Below are 25315 nucleotides of genomic sequence, written 5' to 3' on the forward strand. Positions count from 1 at the left end.
TTTTTTTGAGATAGGGTCTGGCTCTGTTGCCCAGGCTGGAGTGCAGCGGCACGATCTTGGCTCACTGCAACATCTGCCTCCCGGGGTCAAGTGATTGTCCTGCCTTAGCCTCTTGAGTAACTGGGATTACAGGTGCCCACCACCACGCCCGGCCAATTTTTTTTTTTTTTGTGGAGATGGGGTTTCATCGTGTTGGCCAGGCTGGTGTCGAACCCCTGACCTCAAGTGATCCACCCGCCTCAGCCTCCCAAGTGCTGGGATTACAAGCGTAAGCCACCACGCCCAGCCAATTTGGCAGATATTTTTAAATGCATAATGCTCAATGTCAGCCAAGGTGAGAAGGACACTTCAGTATACTGCTGGTGATAGTAAAGAGTAGCACCTATTTATGGTGATGTGTGTCAACAAACAGTCTTAAGAATATTATTTCCTGTAGACCTGATAACTTTATTTCTATGAATGTATCCTAAGAAAATAATCAGAAATACAGATGAAGACTTATGTTACTGAAAAAATCAGACATAGTCAAAATACCCAACAATGGGGAATTATTTAAATACATTTCAGTACATCCACACAATGGAATATCTTGTGGGCATCGTACGTGCTGGTTTATGAAGAATGGTCAAAGATGTTAAAATGTTCTCATATAATGTTAAGTGAAGTTAGCAGGAAATATAACCATGTACAAGACAGTCTCAACCATATTAAATGTGTGTGTGTTTATATATACACATATAAAAAGAGAAAATGGTATTAAGAAAAAACACCAAAATGTTAATAGAGAGGGTTGGATTGTGGGTTTCAATTCTTTTATAATTTTCAATGTTTTCATTTTTTAATAAGTATGCTTCATTTTTATCATCAGAAAAAAATTATTCAATGAAAGTTACATCTATTTGCAAGGCTGTGTTCACCATATCAGATCATTAAGTACTGGCACCATCCCTCCATTGTGCAATTGTTCTATTCTGCAATTGTATTGCTGTTACACTTTATATTTGTTCGTCTCTGTATCCCCCCTAGATTTCCCCACTAAGTGCTATCATCCTGCTGTCTCCACAGTGCTTGAGCCAGTGTCCTTACACAGTGGGTCTCAAGACACATGTCATGGGTCAGAATTTACCCACTACAATGTAGATGAAACATCTTTTAGCCCTCATTCCCTCTGGTGCAAGTAGAGAGAGGAGGTCTCAAGCTCATCATGTAAAGAAACACAGTTTAAACCGTCTTCCAGTTTAAACCCTCTGGTGGGATTTCATGCATACATGTTCTTGTGAGGTTCACGTTCTTTATTAAGATTCTTTTTCCCTATTGACAAGGACCTTTGATTCTCCCTAACCAAAATGGCTACTGAGTGCAAGGAAACTCATCCATCCCCATGGCACTGAGAACAGTCCCCTCTGGTTCCTATGCTGCCCTCCTGCTGTAGGGTCCTCCCTCACCATCTGTACTAAGGTCTGGTGTCTCAAAGTCTCAGCACAGATAAGGTGTGGGGGTTGCTCCCTGTGAGCCAGGACCTTCCACCTGCTGCTTAGGCCCCTGCCTCAGCCTTCACTGGGGAGCTATGGATCCGACTGCGACTGGCTACTGGTCTCTCGGTGCCTCCACATCCCTGCCTGCACCTCGGTAGCCAGTCCCTTCACCAAAGCTCTGCTTTTGAACCATCTGAGTTGAATTCTGTCCCCTGCTGGGCCCCTGGCTGATACAACAGTGCATGGTAGTCTCTGCTGTGGATGGTGGCTCTCTGGTGGGTAGCATCTGTTGGGGGGTGTCAGTGGCAGAAACCCAGGCCAGAACACTAGACCTACATGTAGTCCTTTTCTCTGAGACTGGCAAGCGTGACCTCCGCTCTAGGTCAGTGAGCTGCTACCCCATTTGCATCTCTCCTCCCGCTTCCTGTCAGGCATGTCTGGCCCAATCTCCAAGGTAGATAGACTCAGCCACAGAGCACGAAGAGGCCATGTTGGTGTCAGGAGACAAGGCCACAGGGACTTACCACTGCTGGGGTCGAGGACAGCCACATGCAGGTCCAGGAAGAGAGTCAGTACCCTGCCCTGCTGCCCTCCCCAGCTGCTGTGCCTCTTTACAAAGGAGACCTTGTCTGCTGGGCATTTCACTAGTGCCCAGAACACTGTCTGGTCCCAGTAGATAGTGAGTCTCCTGAGGGCGGGGCTGTGATTTTGTCAGTTCCTCATTCTCACCGCTTAGCACTCCGCCTGGCTAAGTATTGGCTGACTCAACCAGTCAACACTCTCCCTTTTGTCTAGTTTCCTACCCAAATGTCACCCTCCTTCTGTGGTCTACTGAACAGGCACCATCCACACAGAGCCCTTCCTGAATGAAGAAGGGCTGAAATTCCTGATTAGCGATTTTGAAGAAAATGGACATCAGAATCAGAATCCAAATTTGCCTCCTCAAGATGCAGGGATGGGCTAACTTTTGCAAGATTTGCAGTGCAATAGAGGTAATCGAGATCCTTAAAATCTCCTGTCCAAGAGAGAAGGGGGGGGCTCTGACTTACTGATCATCCATGGAACCAGAGCAGAGTCTGGGTGCAGGGGTGGAAGGATGGATGGAACCCATGTCAAATGAAGAATGCCTTTTTGAAAAATGGATATATCTAAGAGAAGAGAGAATATTCTGGAGAGTTTTATAACTACCTCAAATACTTGAAGTGGCATTGGGTGAAAAACAGAGCGCCTTTATTTAAGGGTATAACTACAGTCAGTGGGTGAAAGAAGTGGGGTTTAACTCATCAATCAAGGTGTTTTAACCCTCAGGGCTATTCACAAGGAGAGCAGACAGTTTGCAGGGCTGTGCCCTCTCACAGCAGGGGAGTTTACACTGAGGCCGTGAGAACTTCTCCAAGGAAGAGAATGTATTCCTAATCCCTGATTTTCTGTCTGGTCCTAAGGGGGTTAAAAAATTACTTACAGAGAAATCTCGGGAGGGAAGGAAAGAACCCTGTAAGACTGGGAGCCCCCAACCCGTAGTTTACCTGAGAACTCAGCAGAGGAGTCACCACGACTCTGTGGGGTCTCCTGGGACCACTGCAAGAATAATTTCCCACATACCCAAAAGTGGAGCTCAGCTCCCTGCCCCATGCCCCTCATTATTATACAGAATGGAAACCTGAGACTAGAGAGTGGAAAGGACAATAATGACACTGTTGCTGTGTTCTCAGCACTTCCAGGCCCTGGACTAGGTGATGTACACCCCATCTCCAACCCATCTAGGGGGTTAGGATTGGCCTCCACTGATAGATAAGGAAATTGAGGCTCAGGGAGATGAAGTGACTCTGCCCACCCACACCCCCACACCCAAAATGGCACGGCTGGAAAGATCCCAAGCCAGGTTTCAAGTCCAGGTCATCTGGCTCCAGCAAGTTCTCTACAACTCCCCTGGGGCAGGAGGTGTTCACCCAGACAGCGCAAACTCATCAGAATCCCTTTCCTCACGTTCTTGCCTCTTCCCTTTGCCCCGAACCTCCCTGTCACTGGTTCATCCACCCCCGCCCCCCCCAACCCCCAGACAGCTCTTTCTCCCATCACAGGCTCTCCTGACCTAAATGGAGAAATCTAGTCCAACAACGACAGACTCCACGTGCCCAGGACTAAAAGAAGCCAGGTGGCGGAGTAAATGAAAGTTGGCCGAAGGCCTCTGCTTAAGTGCTTTCCATTCTGCCTGTCTTTGCATTCTGGGCAGTGCTGGGTTTGTGTGTGACTCTGTGCATGGGGAGAGGGCTCTGTGCTTACCGCAAGGGCAGCTCCCAGAGCTTGGGGATAGAGGATTGATTTTAGGATGGGGAGGCTGGAGCTGAGCTCAGGAGGTGTGGGCATGGTCAACCCCATCTTTCCAGTCTCATCAGTGACTCTGGGAAATGTTTGTCGGACCAGCCTTGCTGGGGTGGGGGTAGTGGGGAGAATCAAGGAGAAGGGTGGTGCTGATCTAAAACCCGGCAGCAGCCAGGCATGGTGGCACGCACCTGTAGTCTCAGCTACTCCAGAGGCTGAGGAGGGAGGATTGCTTGAGCCCAGGAGCTTGAGGCTGCAGTGAGCTATGATTGTGCCACTGTACTCCAGCCTGGGAGACAGAACCAGACAAGGGAGTAGGGAGAGGCCGAGTAGAAAAAAGAACGGTACTCTTCTTTGGCTGTCATGGGCTCCATCAAGAAAAGCCCCCTGGTCAGGTTTCTCCCCAAACCCACAGCCAACAGACAGCCTGTGTGCCACAGGCCAGGCAGTGGCCATCCCCAGGGCACCTGCCTCACATCCCCATGGCAGGGAGCCCTGGATCCCAGACAGATCCCGTTGCCAAGGAGCCACAGGCAGACAGACTGGCATGGGAGAGATCTTTTTCCATTTCCAGTCTCTGGCTCCCTCATCCCCGGCTCCTGGGACAATCAAGCCACTTGGCTTCCCATCTCATCTGCCACTGGAGCCCTCACAGAGAAGCTAGAACTAGTAGGAAAGGCAGGCAGAGAGCAGCATTCAATGAGGGGAAAGATGTCTGTGAACAGACGGGCTTGGCCTGCCCCATCTGAGCATGAATAAATAAACAACTGCAATGATAAGCTGGCCGCCTTGCCACACAGCTCCGCCGGCCGAGAGAGAATTCCTTCAAAAGAATGGAGCCTGGTGCCAGTTCATTATTTATGAGCAGGGCCCACCAAGGTGGGGCCTCCGTTGTTTGTTGCAATTTAGCACAGGCCTCCGTGGAGAGGGAGGGAGGGGCAGGTGCTGGGAGGGAGGGAGATCTCTGTGCAGCAGCCAAAAGCAGTAAGAGATCAAATTCATAGCGATCATCTCAGAAACATGCTAACCCTTTCTCGGTGACAAAGGTCTGGGTGTGGCAGCCGTGTTGGGCCACTTCTCACAAATGGCACCTCTCTACCCCCGGTCCATCAAATAGATGGATGCCACCAAATGTTCAATTCAATGAGCATATACAGAACACCTGCTGTGGGTCAGATGCCATGCAAGTGTGCTAGGGCTCATGAAGATGGATGAGATGCCTGCATTATCTGTAAGGAGCTCAGGCTCCAGAATATCTGGGTGCAAGAGGCAGTCTGCTTGGGAGAAACACCACTTTGAGTCAGACAGGCTGGGGTTTGAATATCAGATCTGCCAGTGCCCAGCCACAGGGCCCTGGCCAAGTCATCTGTCCAGCTGAGCTCCCTCATCAATTAAATGGAGCCAATAATGCCTTCCTTCAGGTGTCATTTTAGCGGTTATAGATAAGATAGCTGGCCTATTTCCTGGCACATGGTAGCTGTGCAATGAATTCAAGCTGCTGGTGGCTGTGATAGTATTTGACCCTCGTACAAATATCTTGATCTTCAAGATCATTCAGGAAATTTCCCTTTTTTTTCTGCTTTTATCCAAAATTTTGGCATCTCTTAGTAAGTCTTAGAGTAGTCTTTGTTACCCAGAATGATTCCACTATTGGCCTTACTGGAAGAGAGGAGTTGGTCTCCCCTTTTTGAATTTAAACATCTTCCTTCAGAATGAATTCTGCTATATTACCTTTATGATATTAGCCTTATGCTTTAGGAAATAATAATATGAAATATTTATTCATTGAGTGTTTGCTGTGTGTCAGGCACTGTGCTAAGTGTCCTATATCCACTATCTCATTTGATCTTCACAGCAAACTTTAGCATAGGTAGTTCACTATCACCGTTTTACAGATGAAGAAGCCGAGGCCTAGAGAGGTTAACTTGCCCACAGTCACACAGCAGGTGACGGAGCAAAGATCCACGTAAGCCTGACCCAGAGCTCTTCACCGCCATGTGATTTACATGTGGGATTTCCTTACCTTGGAAGTCATGCCCACCGCCATTTGATTCAGGATAGCAAGGCCACAGATGGGCGAAATTGGGACCAAGGGCACCACCAGCTTTAGGATGAGGATTGCAGCACACTGGGAATTTTGAGGCCAGGAACTGGCAGATTCTAATTTCCCACCATAGCCAGGTTGGGAGACTCTGTGTCAGTTCCGCATATGGGACCTTGCACTGGTCTCTGGTTTGGGGATTTTTTTGTTGTTTGTTTTGTTGAGACAGGGTCTCACTTTGTCCTCAAGCTGGAGTGCAGTGATGCAATCATGGCTCACTGCAACCTCTGCCTTCTGGGCTCAAATGATCCTCCCACCTCAGCCTCCCAAGTGGCTGGGACTACAGGTTCATGCCACCACACCTGGTTGTGTTTTTTTGGTTTTTTGTTTGTTTGTTTGTTTTTGTAGATTCAGGGTTTCACCAAGTTGCCCAGGCTCGTCTTGAACTCCTGAGCTCAAACAGTCTGCCTGCCTCGGCCTCCCAAAGTGCTGGGCTTATAGGCATGAGCCACCCCACCTGGCCTCTGACTGTTACTTGTGTGTGAATTCCCATCATCCCAACTAGACTGTGAGTGATTCAACGGGAGGGGCTGGCAACCAATCAACAGTACATATTGGGCACCTGCTGTATACCTCACCTTGTGCTGAGTGTTGCAGAGTTGAAAGAGAGGGACCCTTGGATCTAGTATGGTGGCTCACACCTGTAATCCCAGCATTTCGGGAGACTGAGGCAGGCAGATCGCTTGAGCTTAGGAGTTCAAGACCAGCCTGGGCAACATGGTGAAACCCCATCTCTACCAAAAATACAAAAATTAGCTGAGCATGGTGGTGCATGCCTGTGGTCCCGGCTACTGTGGAGGCTGAGGTGGGAGGATTGCTTGAACCCGGGAGGCGGAGGTGGCAGTGAGTCGAGATTGCACCTCTGCACTGCAGCGTGGGTGACACAGTGAGACCCAGTCTCAAAATAAATAAATAAAATAAATAAATAAATAAATAAATAAATAGAGGGATACCCCACCTGCCAGGAGTCACAGGCAGCTGGAGGGCAGAGACACACACTCATGCCAAGACAACCAGCCACCCCAGGCCATGTGTGCCCAGGGCCTGCTGTGGAGGCCCAGAGGGAGCATTCTTGGCTGGCACCAAGTCAGACATCTCCCATACCTGGGAACACAAAGTCGGTGCTTGAACCTACTTGATGAATTCCACTTCCTGTTTTTAGAGGTCGCGAGAAGAAGCACCTCTGGGCCATGCTCAGCTGAGGCTGCTGATTATGAGGTGGGAACAGAGATAGAGTCAGGAGACATGACTTGCCAAGAGAAATGAGCTTGGGCTTTGTAGGTTCATGGCCTCATTACAGCCGCAGGGAATGTAGTGAGAGTAAAAAGTAATTCTTCCAGCCCCCATTTGGGGATTGGACACAGGGCCTTGCTGTCACATAGACCTAAACCCAGGATAGATGACCCTCAGCTGGGTTGGCCTAAACCCCTGGGGTCTCCAGATGGCTCCATCCCAGAAACCGATGAATCAAAACCAGCCTTGGGGAAAACATGAGGAAGGCCAGGCTCCCGAATGCAGATTCCTCGTCCTGTATTTTCCCTCCTGCTGGAGAAGCCAGGTCCCATGTGTTCAAGGGCATGACATTCTCATGTCTCTCTCATTCCCTTCCTTTATAATCAGCGCTTATTCTCAGAAAAGGCTGCAGAAACATATTCTTATTAAGGGGTAAATAACTGACCACATTCTATAGCATTGCCTCTCTCAGGGGTATTTGCATTTAAACCAGAATCTGTGGTTTAAGTGAAGGGAATAAAACACGGATAGTGGAATTTCAGATCCTGGCAAATACAGAACGGTGTGTTGGATGGCGTAGTGTTTCTGGAGCTTCCACAATTAACACCACCTAATCTCACTAAATGTAGGCTGGTCCTGATCTTGTCCATCTCAACAGGGCCCTCTCGGCCTCAGAAGGTGAAGGTCGGTCTCCCTGCTGAAGAGTTTTTGTCCTCTCCTCAACACACTCTGGTGGTTTTCGAACCCTGGTTTTGTGATAGGCCCACAAAGGGTTCATGATCCAGGGTTGAGGAGTTGCCTCTGGGTCTTTCTCTTTGTCTCTCTGTTTCTGAGGACAGAAATGCTGAACCAGCCCAACAAGGCGTGGTAGCGTTTGTAGCTTACTGTGGTTTATTTGGAGCTAGAGGTGGGGGTGGGGACAGAGGAGCAGTAGTTGGTGCGGGTGGGGGCTGGGAACAGCTGGAGTGCCTTTGAGGGAGCAGCTGCCATAGAGGCTTCTCTGTGGGTGCACAGCAAAATGGTGGCTTTTAATACTTTTCAAGGGATAATTTCATTCGATAAATCCAGCTGAGGAGGTGGGAACTACCCTCGGATGATTCCTGCCCTCCCTCCCGTCCTCCTGCAGGGCCCTCCCAAGACCCTTCCCGGTGCCCAAGCACACCTGAGTCTGTGGGATCCCTATACTTCCTCCTTACCCCTCCTCCTCATCCAGCTCTGGCCTCCTGGCCTCCTCCAGTGGCCAGCCAGGGCAGGAGAAAACATTCTCGGCCCTTCATAAATCACCTTCTCCCTGCCTGGAAACACCCAGAGAAAGGAAGCTGCCATCTCCACAGCCACGTGGCACGACTACCAGCAATGCCAAGAGATAATGACAGGTTGAGTGTTCTCTGCCTAGTGAGGACTTGCATGCAAATGACTCCACTCTGAATGGACCTAATTGTCACCGCCTGATGTGGTGGCTCAGACCACCTCCTCCTCCCTCCTCTGGTGGGGAGGAAGTGGAGCAGGGAGCAAAGGGGATCCTGTGGTGTAGGGGAGGGATGGACTCAAATGGCCCCTGGGACCTGGAGCCCGAGGGAGAAGGAAGCTGGCATTTCCCCTCTGTGGGCTGGGCCTGCTAGTGCACAGCTGTGGCGAGAGTGGGGATTTGCTCCCCGACGTGATCCAGAGTGAGATTTGGCTCTACAACCATAAATCCCTTTATGCATCGCAGCTCAGCCGTGAGAGGCAGTCACGTGCCTGCAAGATGTTACCGCTTGGCCAGCCAGGCCCAGGCAGAGAAAGGAGGGGTTGTAGGGAGCAAGGCAATGAAGATCCTCCCTGTGTGCTGCAGGAAGCCCTGCCCCAGCTTGCCCCCAGGAACTCCCGCCGGCAACACAGGCAGAGCTGGGCATGGAGACCTGGCAAGGAAGACATGAGGGTGGTCAGGAGTAGAGAGAGCCAACACTTACAGAAGGTTTCCTGCATTTCAGACGCTTTTCTACATCTGTTTACATGACATGTATGAAGACTCATTCCCTTCTCACTGTATCTCTACCATGTGGGCTCTATGGTTATTATCCCCAGTGTCTGCACAAAAGGAAGGGGAGGCACAGAGAAGTGAAGGAATTTGCTCCAGATGACACTTTTTGGCAGAACCCAGATTCAAATACAGAGCCTGGCCCTAGACCTTCCATTGTGCTCTTCCACCTCCCTCTGGGAATGCACCGCTTACCTGGTGCACTCCTGGAGTCAGGGCAGCTGGATGAGTCCCGGATGCTAAACTGGGCTTCAGTGTCTGTCTCTGAGTGAGTAAGCGTGCATCGCTGTTGATGGGGTGTTTATGCATCTCTCTGCATTGCATGCCCATTTTCTGACCCAGCTGGACATCCTCTGGTCTAACCAGAACCAGGGTCCTGCAGCCCTTACTGAGTTGAATCCTGGAATGGAGTCCATGATAATGAAGAAAGCACAGAGTGGTAGCAGATGTCTTGTGTTGAGGAAGAGAAGGCTGAGGAAGAACCCAGTGAATATGTTCACATGGTGTAGAGAGGGGCTATGGTGCTGCTAAGCAGAGAGGGCTCTAACCTCATCCCAAACATCACCTTTTCACCCATTTACAATTCTGGGTTTCGTACGTGATTTCACTTGGAGAAAGGCATTCATACTCCAAAGAAAAGTGTCCAACATTAGAATATTCCAAAGTGTCTATTCCACAGTGCTATGAGAATGGGTAATAAGGAGCCACTGAAAATTTTGATTAGGAGAAGCCATTTGGAAATCCTCCTCCAGTCACAAGTATCCCAGTGAATAAGAAGGTATATGGGCCAGAACTAAATGTGGCCATCCAGTAGCTGAGAGGGCTGGCTAGTGAAGGGGAGGTAGCTGCCCATTCTCCTGGTAGCAACCAAAATACAGGACTGGATCCAGTGTCCCCTCCTCAGAGTTATCCTAGGAAATCAAGGAACAAGAAGTGAAATTCACCTGTGAGGTACTAAGAAAAGATTTCTGGTTTTGCAGCTACTGCCCTGAAATTTATCCCAAGCTGCAACAGAATGTTTCATTGTTAATTGGTCAGGAATTCCCTAATCACTGAAAGGAAACTGGCATTGAGATCTGTATTACTGTGATAATTCTGTAATTCTGCTGCATTAGTGTTATTAAATGTCACTGAGCGATTGCTTTCCCAATGGTTAAATTTTTAGTACATTTATCCTTTCAAAACTTTCGGCACCAACCCCCCAGAAAGATACCACCAAAAATCCTGCTCCAAAATGGGATAGTCAGAATGCTTCTTAAAACTCCCAGAGCTCCTAATCAGTTTAAACCAAAGCCATTCAGCCCTGATTTTGAGATCATGAGAAACTCGCTTTGTGCCCAGGAAAAGGGATGAAAGTTGGTGCTGCCCCTCCTTGCCACACAGAGTGCCTCCCTGCTCCCTTTTTCCCCTCCTTCAGCTGCTTCCTCCACCCACCCCAAACCCTGAAATTATATAGACAAGAGCAAAGATATGTTTGGACTTTATGTTTGGGGAATAAGAGAGATCAGCTGGATTAGTCTCTGAATGAAGGTGAAGATGAAGATTCCCAGTGGAGCATGGGGGACCATAATAGACCCCAGACCCATTTCAACCCAGCTTCCACAGCTGCATGTTGGACAGCTGCAATCTCCTAAGTCACCTAGATGCCTATGGTATAGCCAGGCGTAGCTTGGATTGGGATGTCAGAAAAACCTGAGTTCTAATGCTTCCTTTGCGCTTCAACCTTGGGCAAATTAATGAACTAATTCCTGCTCTTTAGTTAAGTGGGGTAATAAGTTATATGCCATAAAATAGGGGAAAACATCAAGGTTCTATGAAAACTACTATCTTTTAATTTTATCTTGTACAAATTCGTTAGACCAAAAAGTAATCCCCTTGGAAAATTTCAGGAAATGACCAGGGTAGGGAGATCTGCTAGGCTGGCATTCCAGGTCTCATATTCTTGGACAATGGGGGAGAAGGGAGAGAGGAGAGCCAGAGAGAATGTTTGAAGGTTTCATATTCTGCTTTCTTTTATAAGCTGTGACCATCCACATGTTGGAGGAAAATGTTAATTAAATGACCAATAAATATTTACTTTTTTTTTTTTTTTTTGAGACGAAGTCCTGCTCTGTCACCCAGGCTGGAGTGCAGTGGCCCCATCTCGACTCACTGCAACCTCCACCTCCCAGGTTCATGCCATTCTCCTGCATCAGCCTCCCAAGTAGATGGGACTACAGGCTCCCACCACCATGCCCAGCTAATTTTTTTTATTATTAGTAGTAGAGACAGGGTTTCACCGTGTTAGCCAGGATGGTCTCCATCTCCTGATCTCGTGATCCACCTGCCTCAGCCTCCCAAAGTGCTGGGATTACAGGCATGAGCCACCGCGCCCAACTACTTCTTTAATATATATATTGTATCAGGACTGGTCTGTGTTTAGGGATTGGGCCTGGAATATTTCTATATGCTCAGTATGCCTCGGCTCAATATGTCTTTGGTTGCATTTTTTCTTTTTTTCTTTAAGTAAAGACAATATTCCCAAAGGTGTAAAAAAGGACTTGAGTTTTGGATGATTCTGAAGTTGACAATTTTCTTTCCGAGTTAGAGAAGGAGAATTAAGGGGCAAAAATAGGAGGTCAGGAGAAGGCAGCACCCAAATGAAAAATCAGAACTAGCTGGGTGTGGTGGTTCACACCTGTAATCCCAGCACTTTGGGAGGCCAAAGCGGGTGGATCACTTGAGGTCAGGATTTGGAGACCAGCCTGGCCAACATGATGAAACCCTATCTCTACTAAAAACAACAACAACAACAACATAGCTGGGTGTGGTGGTGCACGCCTATAGTCCCAGCTACCCAGGAGGCTGAGGTGGGAGAATTGCTTGAACCTGGGGGGTGGAGGTTACAGTGAGCCGAGATCGTGCCATTGCACTCCAGCCTGGGTGACAGTGTGAGACTCCATCTCGGAAAAAAAAAAAAAAATTCCTAGGTCCTCCTTCCTGCAGGCTGGCAAGGACCTTGGTCTCTAACTCAGGTTGAGTCTTAGCTGCTCATGGCCCTGCTCCCACACACCTGCCCCCCAGTTTGCTTCTTGCAGCCATGTTTCTAGCAAGTAAGGTGACTGAGGCCATTCTGGCGCTGTCCCCGGTCCTGAAATGCCACCAGTTCCTGTCTTAGTGATTAAAGTGGCTCTCGAGTGCTCCCTCCTAGTCAGCTGTTGTGTGGAAACTAATTTCCATATAATAACATTTTGTTATTTGTAATAAATCATACCCACAGTAAGGTGACTGGGTTATGTCATTATTTGCAAACCTACAGAATGTAATTATCATATGTCGGAAAACCTCCATGCAGAACAGTGCTGTTCCAGCCGCAGCACCATCCAATAATAATAAAAATTTATATTGTGCTTTATGGGACTGCTCATCACAGTCACTGTTCTATGCCAAGGGAAAAGAAAGCCCACCGCAGGGACAAATTCACAAATGGGCAAACCTTGTAAATGCCAAACTAGTTGATCCCAAAGCTAGCTACTAGGTTTCCTCCTCTTTCTTCCTATGAACCCTTTATAGTAACAGACTGGGTGTCCAGGTTTGCCTCTGCATTCAAAACAATGAAAACAATTAAAAGGAGTTTCCCTTTTATGCATTAAGTACACATGCATCAGCCTTGACTGATGTTTGTTCACAAAGACTAGATTTTTGAACAAAATACCTGCATTGCTCCTTTTCACTACTTTTTCCCTGTATCCGTCTTCGCCTCCCACACCTCATCTTCTTTTCCCTTAGAATAGGTGCTTCTATTGCTTTCTGTGAACATAGTAATGCAAGTTCCATGAGCAGTAAATGAGGGACATGCTGATTATCCATCATCTTGCATCCGTTTCCAAAATGTCCTCTCTGGTTGAATTTCACCCAAACATAGAAATATGTGATTTCCATTAGCAATGGGCTCCCCAGTTCTATCTCTCCTCCCCAACCAGACACATATGTGTCTAACCCTTTGGCATGTCCTACTAATTTATTTTTTTTCTTGAGAAGAATGGCATGTTCTGCCTGATCAGAAAATCCTCTGAACTCCCAGGGAGGTTGTGTTTCCTGGTAGAAATCCCAGTAAGAGCAGAGTCTTGTGGTTTCAAAAGATCTGGACTTAAGAGTAGCAATTCTTCACCATCCAGTGCCTTGCGATCTTTTGTGACTCTGGGGAGTCATTCTCCCACTTTAACCACAATGGTCTTACTTTTATTACATGTGTGGTTGTGGCAGCTCTCACAGATAATTTTGTTTAGGGCTGTGAAATTTGCCTTCAAACTCAAAATTGAATTCAACCCACTGCTTTCTGCAGGAGCGATAGGCTTGCATGTGTATCTCTTTCCCAGAGATGTTTGCAGTTATTGATGCTGAGTGTGGTCATTTATCATGGACAATAGAGAACAAAAAAGAATTTATTAATACGTTTCCTGCTCCTACATGATTTTGTCTTGGAGCTTAAGACATGACATTTTGTTCCTTCACCACTTCTATCTGCATATTTCCACACCTGCTTCCTATGCCTCTACTTTGGGAGGTTTGTTGAAGGAAGATGGTCTTATGATGGTTGCAAAGGAATGAGAACCTGAAAGGTCACTTTTTTTTTTTAACCATACCTGGAGCTCACAAAAATCCAACTCAGGATGACCCACACAAAGGTGGAGATGGAGATGGGTGACATTGATAAACTCTTCCTGGCTATGAGGTAAGGTACTGAAATGCATCACCAGGGAGAGGCGCTCATCCTCTGCCTCAAGAGATTTCAATGGAAATTGGGTGGAGCCAGCCCTAACACCTGTTATCCCTGCCATTTTTATCACAGACTATCCATAGAGGGGAATGCTATGTAGTCCTTAAAACCATGTTTTCAACATGATTCGAGGATGCAAAATAAAAGCCCTCATTGGAATATAAAATGAAAAAAAGCATATAAAATTGCATATGCAACCAGATCTCCACCATCCTTCCAAAAAAAGACTAAAATGAAATATACCAAGTCTATCTCTTGTTGGTGGAGTTGCAGGTAATTTTTATTGTCTTATTTTGGTTTTTCTATATTTTCCAAATTTCTTACAACAAATTGGTATTATATTTTAATCAGGAAAAGTAGACATTTTTTAAGAGTCCCCAGAGACAGTGGCTCCACGGACTATCTTGTCCCTATTCTAATGACTGACTTCCCAACCCTCCCCCTCCACTATGAAGAAAGCCTTCCTCATTAAAGCGCTTCTGTAGCCTTCCCTCAACCTCATCTCTTCAGAGAAGTGTCTTAAGGAAATATCAAAGGGTGTGTGGTGTGTGTGTGTGTGTAAGACAGAGTAATCATTATATCAGGAAGGAGGAAACCCACCATAGAAATGCAAAACAGAACAGTTAGAGAACAGCAATGGTGAACTATTGAGGAGGCCCTTCTTGACAGAGGTAACAATGAGGAATGAAAATCCCACCACAGAAACTGTCAAAGGGCAAAGGATGATGACAGGAGAAGTGAATAATAAAGTTTCTATGGGGCAGGTTGGGGTAGGGGGAAGGGACACGTCTTTCATCCCTCCCTGGCCTCCTATCTTCCTTAGGCTCCAACCACATAGGACTAAAGATGAGAGTCACAGTAGGGGAATGAGGCTGCCCCACACCAGGGAGAAGCCTGAGGAGCCCCGCCATGGAGAGAGGACCAGATAGCCAAAGCCAGAGGAGGAGAGTCTGCGGGATGTCAGGGGGAGGTGGTCTAACCCAGCCCGCTGTAGGCAACCAGAACACAGATGTCAGAGCCAGAACACCATCTCCAAATTCACAGAAGCTGACACCCAGAGGGCAGAACTGACCCTGGAGTTTTAGGAAGGAAGACTCACACAGGTGTGGGTGCATTGCTGACAGCATCAGCGGATCTGATGAGCTTCTCACCTGGGGCAGTGTCATCTTCTCAAGGGTGTTTGAAAATGCCAGAAGGGAGAATACTTGGGTGTCAGAGTGACTGAGAGATCTACTGGCATTTCATGCACAAAAACCAGCCATACTAAATGTCTTTCTTTTCCTAGGATAGACCCATAGGTGTGTGCCTGCCCAAAATATCAAAGTACCCCCACTGAGAAACAGGAGACTTTTTTCTAGGATAAACTCTCTGAAATGGAGCCTGATCCAGGACCCAATATCTGTGCACCTCCCTTGGAATTTCTTGAGGTTTATCTTGAGTGCCCCTCATTCCTTTTTCTGTCCTTTGTCAAGACTGAGAAAGGCTGGTATTTACTTCCCTAGGTAACCATGCCAGGTGAGACCCCACTCCCTTGTAGAAGGGCCACTTAGAAATCCAGTGAGTTCAATACTGTGGTTCAAGGAAAGGGGGAGCCCCACATCCCTGTGCTGGGCAGAAATAGGCGGCTCTGTTCCTTGGCTTCTGGTAGGGCCCCAAACCCTGCCCAGACCAGTCTTTCCTAATAAATGAGGTTGCAGTGCTGTCCCAGCCTCTGGGCCTGGGGTTTGTAGAACCCTGTACGCAGGCCCCAGTAGCAGTCAGGCAGCCTGTCATCTTTTCTTTCCAGGTGGTATGGGAGCAGCTTTGGTTCTTACATTTCATTTGTCAGGCTCTAATGAGGGAGGCCACATAGCAGCCCTGAGGTACCACCTGAGTGACCCAGGCCCCCAGGCCCCAGTGAGGTGCATGGAGAGGCAGCTCTGTGGCTGCCTTGGGGAATCTGCCATTTTGCAAGAGGTCAGGGCAGGCGAGAGCAGGGGAGAAAGCAGAGATTGTGCCGCAGGGCAGAAGGCATCCATTTTCTTCTGCACTGAACCTGGAGTCTGTGACCCTGAAGCATCGCTGTGTGTGGGCACTGCTGAGGGCAGGACATGTGGGTCCAGGGCAGGACACATGGGCCCAGGGGATGGAGGAGCTGCGCCTGTGCCCCTCACTGCCTCCTTTCTTCAGTAGTGAGGAACAGGGACAGCCTTTTGTTTAGTGCCCCATAAGTGCCAGGAACTGTGCCAGATGTTTGAGATGTCTTTTGCTTAATCTTCACAGCCACCCTCTGGGGTAAGTATCATTAACCCCGTTTGTGGGAGAGGATACTGAGCCTGGGGGAGGTGACTTACACATGGCAGCGGTGTTGGGGTTCACACCCCATGCTGCCTGAGGTCAAAGCCCTTCCTCCTGAGCCCCACTGGGGCAGTGTTCAGTGCAGCAGCATGGAGCCTGGTCTCTGGAAGCAGACTGCCCGGGTGCCAAGTCTGCACCCACCATTTATGGGCTGGGTGGCCTTGCAGCATGGAATCACCTCTGTATGCCTCAGCTTTCCCCATCTGAAAAATGAGGCCAATGATAGTACCTACTGCATGGGTTATTTCAGGGATTATGTTATTGAATATGTGTAAAGCACTTAGAACATTGTCCAGCATGTAATGAAGGGTGTGTAACTATGAACTCAATACAACAACTATGGACCATCAGTGAGCCTAGCGCTGCCTCAGCTTCCAAATTGAGCGGTCTTCATGTTAGATATCAGGGGTTGTGGGGTCTTTGCAGCCCTGTATCAGACCCCACAGGAGACCCCAAAGAAAGAAAAGAAACAGAGCCAGCCCTCAGGGGGTTTCCAGATAAATGGAAGAGCCTGGACATGCACACATGCACACAAACACACACACACACACACACACACACACGCATGGACACAGATACGGAGAATGCTTAAGACACTGAGTGAAGACAGTGTGAGCTCAATGCGAGGCTGACTGGCAACACTGCAGTGGCTCCACCCAAGCTCCTAGGCAGTCCTTGCCGAGCCGACCTCCAGGAGGAGGTGCACTGTGAGCTATGGAGTGGAGGGATGATGGGCTAGGACTGAGCAGAGGGGTGTAAGATGACAAAACCAGGAGCCCAGAGCTACGGAGAACCCAGACTCTGACCACTGGGGCCACACTGACAAGTGTTCTAGAGCCCCTGCCCTACCTGATGAGCACAGCTTTCCACCCTGGCCCCAGGATCCCCCTGTTCCTCACCCTCCTCTCCATAGAGATGACCGACTCAGATCAGGGGCCTGTTGCCCAACCTGGCTCAGAGTGCCCCTGCCAAGGCCTGTGGTCCTTTCAAGATGCCCCCTTTTCCCAGCCCTGCCTCCCTTTGTTTAGAACTTGCAGGAAACCCACTTGGCACCAAGCACAGAACCCCACGTGCCTGTACAGCCTGGGCTGACCTGGTGAGGGGCCGGGATGCACCTGGGGGCAGAGAGTCCCGAGCAAAGAAGGGATCCCTGGAGCCACCTCCCTGGCAAGGGCTCCTCACTTGTTCCAGAATGGGTAGTGCACAGGGACCCTGGGGCATCTGTGACAGAAGCATGGGAAAGAGGGACGTAGATGCTGGCACCTGAGCCCATTAAAACCCCATCAGAGCGCCGGGATAATTTATGAAGAGGACTCTGAAGGAATGCAAAGTGAGGGAGATGCAGAGAATGCCGCCCGGGTGCATAAATCTCTGAGGCAGAAGCACTGGTTCCTACTTCTCCACGTCCCCAGACAGAGAATATTACAGATCGCGGCTCACATAGCACTCGCAGATTCCGGCAGCTCTGATACAATACAGTAAATGCGTTGTGACAGTAGCTGAGTGGATTCTATGTGCTGAACAGATGTCTCCTAGCAGACGAGGTTTCTGTGACTGTATCACGTTGTGCTTTCATCAATTATACATCACCCCTCATTACAGAAGCAGGCGCTCAGGACGGGATGTGGGGGCTAAGTGAGAAACCCCGCCAGACCAAGAAGCAGAAGGCAAACTTTGGGGGTGCCAGGGTGCCCACTGGGTTATGGGGGTGTTGGAACTCGCTCCTCTCCCCAGAGACCCCATATTACCCCCATCACCCCACCACCTCCTATAGGTCTTAATACCCTTAACTGTGCTGCTCTCTTTATGTAAATAAATAAATAAATGAATTTTAAAAGTTTTAAATACCCCTCTTCTACACTAGCTGAACTAGGATCATTGGTTTCCATTTTCAAAATAATTATCACAAATTATGTCAAACTGTGTAGAACAATGAACCTCATATACCCATCACTCAGATTTCACAGTTATCAAGATGTGTCCACATCAGCTTCATCACTCCCCCTGTTCTGTGCTGAAGTGTTTAAAGTGAATCTTAGGCCTCTGGTGATTTCTCTCCTACATAAACTCAGTATAAATCTTTAGGAGCAATATGCCCATTACTGCTTACAACATTGACAATACTTCCTTGTCATTATCCCATTCTCAGTCTGCATTGAAGGGTCTCTGTGGCTGATGACCCCTTCCTAGCAATCACCCTGGAACACACCCCACTGCATGGTGGGTCCCAGCAAAGCCTGACCAGCAGTCCTTTCTGCTGCAGTTCTTTAGTCCTGGTCCCCAGAGCCCATCCAGAGCTCAGGTAATATTCTGGCCTCCGTCCCGTGCTCTGTCTCTCGCCGACAGCAGGGACCTTGCTCTGAGCAGGAATGTACTGCAGACCCCTGGAAGGACGGTGTGGGAGGAACAGGCAGTTCTGGCAGGCACTGGGCATGGGGCAGTCAGTAATGACAAAAATAACTTGGAGATGTCTAGCTGCTGCTTTCTGGTGCAGACCAGTGTGTCCTAAAATGTGGTATGCATCCCTCATGGTGTGCCAGGCAATTCTAGGTGGTGCATGGACAAGTGTTTTTTTTTTTTTTTTTTTTTTTTAATTATGTATTTAAGCCAGGCATAGTGGCACACATCTGTAGTCCTAGCTATTCAGGAGGCTGAGGTGGGAGGATTATTTGAACCCAGGAAGTCAAGTCTGCAGGGAGTCTTGATCACACCACTGCATTTCAGCCTGAGCAACAGAGCAAGGCCATCTTTTAAAAAATCAAATAACCTAATGCATGAAATCTCCATTTTAAAAAAAATGAGCTAGCATCTCAAGCCCATGGGTTCATGGATAATCATTGCTGCAGGTGAGGACAGCCAAAAAAGTTTGGTGATTTAAGGTAGATTTTGAAAAACATATTAAATAAATAGCAATGTAGATAGTATTTGGATAAGGCAAAAAATACCTAGTGAGACCCCAGACCCTGAAGTTCAGGAGCTCTGATGTGATGGAGGGAGTAGAAGATTTGAAACAAGATCATTTGAATTTCAACCCAAGCTCTGTTCATTAGCAACTGGATAATCACTTAACCTCTTAGGGCCTCACTTTTCCCCCTGTACTGTGGGGCTATGCCTGTCCCCCTTGCCTATCGCACCTCATTGATGTCAAACTCAAAGGAGCAAGAAAGTGTTTTTAAACTGAGAAACGCTCCAGAGTGACAAGTTTTAAGATACACTAAAAACTTCCCCATTTGAAAGCTTTCCGTACCTCATGTTCTTTGCCCAATCCCAGGGGCTCTTTGCAACTCACAACCTGGGATTCAGTCACTCTGGTTAATTCTCAATGCAGGAGGTCATTAAGCCTGGCTATTGTAATAAGCATCGATTATCATTATCAACATTATTATATTTACCTAAGGTCCCCGGTGCATACGAAGACACAGAGAATTCTCCTGCATCATTTCCTTTACAAGAACGATTTGCCGAGTCTAAGAACCATTTCTAGAATTAATTTGCCTACTGCAAACAATTTACATTAATGAAAACACATTGAGTTGGGGGAGGTGGGAGGCGGGTGTTCGGCCTGCAGAGTGTGTTTGCTTTGTTCACCTAGAATAAAAAAAAGAGTTTGAGCGTGTGTTTGTTTTGAATAAATAAATAGCTGGGTGACAGGAGGACGGGCTGCCCATGCATCGAATCCAGCTGGGTCTAGCAGCCATCTCCAAGGCACACTGCAGAGTCGGCAGGAGACCACTCCGGTCGCTTGCATTTTAATATGTGGTGACGTCTGTCATCTGCTTCTCTCTATTTACAGGCCCCCTCTTAGGCTTGCATTTGATCATGGTGGAGGAAGAGGCCACCAGTCCCATCTGAGGCTTGGAGTAAGCTAATGTGGGGGCCTCTGTGTCTCCTGACCCCAACTCTTCCCTGCACCAGCCTCCAAAACCCACGCCTTGTTTTTCTTTGTAGCAGCCTCTCCCCTGTGTGTCCTTATTTTATTTATTTGGGTCAATGAGGCTCATTTTCCCCTCTGCAGATGGCAGCAGGGTCCCCTGGTCTCAGACGCTGAAATCAGACTGATGCTCCTTGTCAGAGGGAAAGAGAAAGGGGAAGAAGAGGAAGAGAAAAGGGCAGGAAGGCAGGGAGGAGTGGCTTAGAGGAAGGGGACAGGATCCCCACCCCCGCCCCTGGCCATGCCTCAGCCACCCATCCTAGTTGTCGAAGTCAGTGTTTGGAATTCAGTCTGCCCCACTGGCCCCATTGACTCCCTCTTGCTTGTTGGATATAAGCATTTCACATGTTTAGTGCTTCACAGTCCCTGATGACAGCACACTCAAGAGCTCTCCTCAGCAGCAGACAGCATGGTGGCCCGGCAAGGCTATGGTCCATGAAGGCTCCGGCTGGGCTCGCTTGCATCCAGGATGTCTGTGTGTTTGCATGATAACCTACAAAATGCTTCACACCCCTCAATGCACCCACTCAGGGGACTGCAGGCGAGGGGACTTTGTCAACCTGCTTTGTTTGGGAGCTGCTACCCATGTTATCCCTGATTAATTTGCCCATACAGGGTGTACAGGCTACCTAAGGCCAGACAGGAAACCAAAAGTGATTGGAATGGGCACTGGGTGCTCAAGGAGCGAAGGGACTCCTCTGTCCCAGAGTGAAAGGCCAGGCTGCAGCACAAGCGAGTGATGGAGAAGTCATAGGCACGGCTGGCAGAGAGGCAGCCCCCACACCCGGGCTAGGGTGGTTAAAAAAATGCATCCTGGTGCCAGATGCCTGGGCCTCCTTAGGGCTCTGCCCCCTATTGGCTATATGACCTCAGTGCCTCCCTCACTCTAAAATGGGGGTGACAGTGGAACATAACTCAGGGAATTGTCAGAGGATTCCATGAACTGATATCACCAACATGCTTAGAATGGCACCTGGCACATTGAAATACCACATCAGTCTTTGTCAAAGAAACACCATGTACCACTTGCCACCAGTGGTAGTGGGTTATGCTGAGGTTTAAAGTGATGGTGTCACCAAATCCCTGGATGTTAGACCTGGAGATCCTCCAATGCTGAGCAGATAGGGGCTGTGATTTCATTCAGGACCACAGGAAAACTCAGAACACAGCTCTCCCCACACCCCTGGGAGGGAGCTCACTCTGCAGCTGACATTCCATCAGGGTGGAGATGAGGGACAAAGAGGAGGCATGGAGAGCAGAGAACAGCTTGGATCCCAAAAACCAAGGGGTTTGTAAGTATTTCTAAGTCACACTTTCCCTCCCTTTCGTTTTCCACTCATAGAGGGTAACAGCCTTGAGCCCATCCCCTGCTCCTCAGTTTTTCATCTCAGTGATGGCTATGCAAGGCAGCGGGGGCTCCAGGCAGCAGAGGAGTCATGGACAACATCGGCCCGACTCATCTCTTCCAGGCAGTCCCCACATCTGGAGTCTTGGGCTCCCTAGAGGAGATGGGTGGGGGGGAAATGTCACCTGCTCTCACAGCCTGCACAGGATGACAGAGAGCACTGGTGTCCCCAGACCCATCATGGGGTTCAGGAGGCCAGGGACAGCGTGATGGGCAGGGTAGGAGGAGGGCAGACTGCAGCGTCGGAGCCCTGCGGCTCCCACCTTCTAACTGGTTGACCTTGTGCAAGTCACTCACCTTTTCCCACCCTGTGTGTCTTCCACTACAATATAGAAATCATAATAGTATCTGCAATGTTGGGGGATTTGGAAAGAATCGAATGAGCTCATAGTTACAATACCCTGTTCGTTGTCCATGTATCAGCCATTTCAGTTACTAGGAGGAGTGAGGGTGGTGGTGACAAGTCTTGACCTAAGCAGCCATCTCCGAAGGGGCAGCAGCAATAAGAGTGACCCCTGGCAAAAGGGGAGAGCCTTCTCCCTGGGGTCCTGCAGGATGTGGCCACCTGCCTAAAGAACTCCAGAAAAGAGCTGACATATCTGTATGTCTGTCCTTGAGGACAGGATCAGATGGGACTGCGGGAGATGATGGAGGAGCATCCTGGGGAGCCACACTCTCTGGGGTATCACTCCACTCCAGAAAGGCCAACTTGGCCTCAGCGCTGTGCAGAGCAAGCCAGATCTAGGCTTTGTCTTTGAAAACTAACATGCTGAACTCAGCAATCACTAACACCCTGGGAGAGAAGTGATTCTTCCTCCAGGGATCTGCCTCAGGCAATGTCCCCAGAGCTTAAGAAATCTTTGTATTGCCCAGTTCGTGGAAGGGCTGAGTCCTGAAGGCTCTTCCTGCCCTTATAAACCCATCATGGAAGCAGGCATGAATTCTCCAAGCCTGCCTTGAACTTCCCCAGCCCCTCACTGCTGGGCCCACTGTCATCCTCCTGCTGTCTGCTGCTTCCTGCTTCCTGTCTAGATCTGATCCTGCCAGCCGAGTCGAACAGGAGGAACTGGATAACTTGAGAACTGAGAACAGAGAGAGCCAGGTCAAGGTCTCAGCTCTGTGACCTTGGGCAGCTTCTTGGTGTCAAAGAACAGGCTGTCCTAAACTTAGGAGGGGGAAGTTAGGAAGCCGATTGGTCTCTCCAGCGGGAAACTGCAAAGGGGTAGGTGTCCTCCCACACCAAGATGGCTTCCTTGTGGGTGTCACACTGCAAGATGCGGAAGGATCAGCTGTTACATGCTCCTTGGAGGTGGTGCCCCCAGCCTCCCCTCCCACCCTCCCATAGAGTGCAAGCCATGGTCTATTGCTCACAGCTGGAGGAGGGGTTAAGATGGAAAGCAGATGTAGAGAACACAGCCCTAGGACCAGAGTCAAGAGACCTGCATTCTAGTCCCAGCTCTGTCCCCAGCTGTGTGATCTTGGGAAGTCACTTCTGCTCCCTGGCCTATTTCCTGGATCTGCAAAAGGAGGGGTTGGTCCAGGGTATCCTCGGATTCCCTCATTCTGGCATCCTGGAAGTGGCAGATCCCATCAGGGGCCTTCATGCCTTTAGCAGCAAACATTTATGGAGGGCCCCCGTAACAGGCATGGTGCTGGATGCTGCAGATCCTGGGTGAATCAGAGACCATGCTGCCCTCAGGGTCCTCAGCAGGACCGTCAGTGCAAGGTGCATGGTATCAATAAAAATACCGTGAGAGCATGGAAAGGTGTGATTCATTCTGACAGGAAAATGGCCAAGAAGGTCTCCATGACATTTCAGTGGAGCCTCCAGGAGTGAGTGGGTCCCCGGCCCTGGTGACTCCTCCTCCCTGTGCTCCCACACAGAGGCACCAGTTCTCCCACCCTCCTCAGCCAGCTGCCTCCTGCATTGCAGTGAGTGAGGATAAACAGGGGTTCCATTAGCAAGCAACTGGGTCACACCCCCATGGCCCTGATGGCATCCCTTAAATACCAGTGCTGTTCTGACTTATGCATGCTTACAGATATATTTGTAGGAACCGAAACTGCTCATTTAAAATAGCAGATAAGCCGGGCGTGGTGGCTCACACCTGTAATCCCAGCACTTTGGGAGGCTGAGGTGGACGGATCGCAAGGTCAGGAGATTGAGACCACCCAGGCCAACATGGTGAAACCCCGTCTCTAATAAATATGCAAAAGTTAGCTGGGCATGGTGGCGGGTGCTTGTAGTCCCAGCTACTCAGGAGGCTGAGGCAAGAGAATTGCTTGAACCTGGGAGGTGGGGATTGCAGTGAGCCGAGATCACACCACTGCACTCCAGCCTGGTGACAGAGCAAGAATCCATCTCAAAAGAAAAGAAAAAAAAGAGCAGATAACCCCCCAAATCCTTTCCATTTGATTTGAAGTGCATTTTGGGGGGCAGAAAATTTGAATTCCTAATTCCATTTTGCTGAGCATCAAAATGAGGCGAGTCACATGGAAGGATTGAATGACTATGAAGAGAGGAGGCCCTGAATAATCCTGGGAGATAATATTTACAAGGATAATCTGGACAGAGATCATAAAAATCAGACTGTAGCAAAGACTCAGGCCATCCACTACTAACTGGGAATATTTTCTGTGGCTTCAAGTCATGTTATAATCATAAGAGCTAATATGTATTGGGCACTTGTCCTGTGCCAAATATCATTCTGAGTACTTTCCTTGTATGATCTTATTAATCTTCCCAACAACTCTGTGAACTAGGTGGGTACTCCTGTTAAGCCATTTTACAGAAGAGGAGACTGAGTCACGTGCCTAGAGCTCAGGCTCTATGCCACCGTATTACAGTTGAATATGCCACATCCTCTCTATTCAAATGTAGCAAGCAACGTCCAGAGCCATTCAAAACCAACCCACTTCAACTTCAACTTGGCAGCTTAAAAAACAAAACCGGCCAGGTGCGGTGGCTCACACCTGTAATCCCAGCACTTTGGGAGGCCGAGGCGGGTGGATCACAAGGTCAGGAGATCAAGACCATCCTGGCTAACATGGTGAAACCCCGTCTCTACTGCAAATACAAAAAATTAGCCAGACGTGGTGGCGGGTGCCTGTAGTCCCAGCTACTCGGGAGGCTGAGGCAGGAGAATGGTGTGAACCCGGGAGGCGGAGCTTGCAGTGAGCTGAGATAGCGCCACTGCACTCCAGCCTGGGTGACATAAAAAAAAAAACCAACCAAAGTGGCTGTACACTTCAGGTGATGCACATGTCTGATTTTTCCTGATTTGGAACACAGAACAATTAGCAAAGCTGCCGGCAGGTACCTAGGCACTGAGAACTTTGATCTAAGGACTCAAAGGTTGAGACAGTAGTGGTCTAGTTTTGTGCCGAGCAAGTGTTGACGCCAGACATCCTTGAAGGACTCTGGATTTGGGGAAACCTGGTCCCATGCAACTCCTTGATACAGGCCTGAATGCAGACAAACAAGATTGCTTTGAGTTTTGCTTTGAGATTGGGTTTTTTCCTCCTAAACATCCCATCTTGGGTAGACACTGGCTCCCGAGAAGCTGACAGGAAGGACTGTAAGTCAGTAGTGGGGCTGAGCAGAGGCAGATGGGGAATCACACCACGAATCCCAGTGTCTCAGGATCTGGCACAAAAATGGAGCTAGAACAAAGACATCGTCCCTTCCCCTTGGGGCTAGAGCCCAAAGTTAGAGACCGGGAGATGAGGCAA

General features: G+C 48.8%; 1 protein-coding gene across 1 annotated transcript in view; it reads left to right on the forward strand.

Moving 5' to 3' along the window:
• The window catches only part of DSCAML1 (DS cell adhesion molecule like 1), a 368693-nt gene that overhangs the window by 184289 nt on the left and 159089 nt on the right, over window positions 1-25315 (forward strand). The window lies entirely within an intron of this gene.

This window comes from Rhinopithecus bieti, unplaced genomic scaffold (genome assembly GCF_001698545.2).
Source record: "Rhinopithecus bieti isolate Rb0 unplaced genomic scaffold, ASM169854v2 scaffold_11964, whole genome shotgun sequence".
In the NCBI taxonomy this organism is placed as follows: Eukaryota; Metazoa; Chordata; class Mammalia; order Primates; family Cercopithecidae; genus Rhinopithecus; species Rhinopithecus bieti.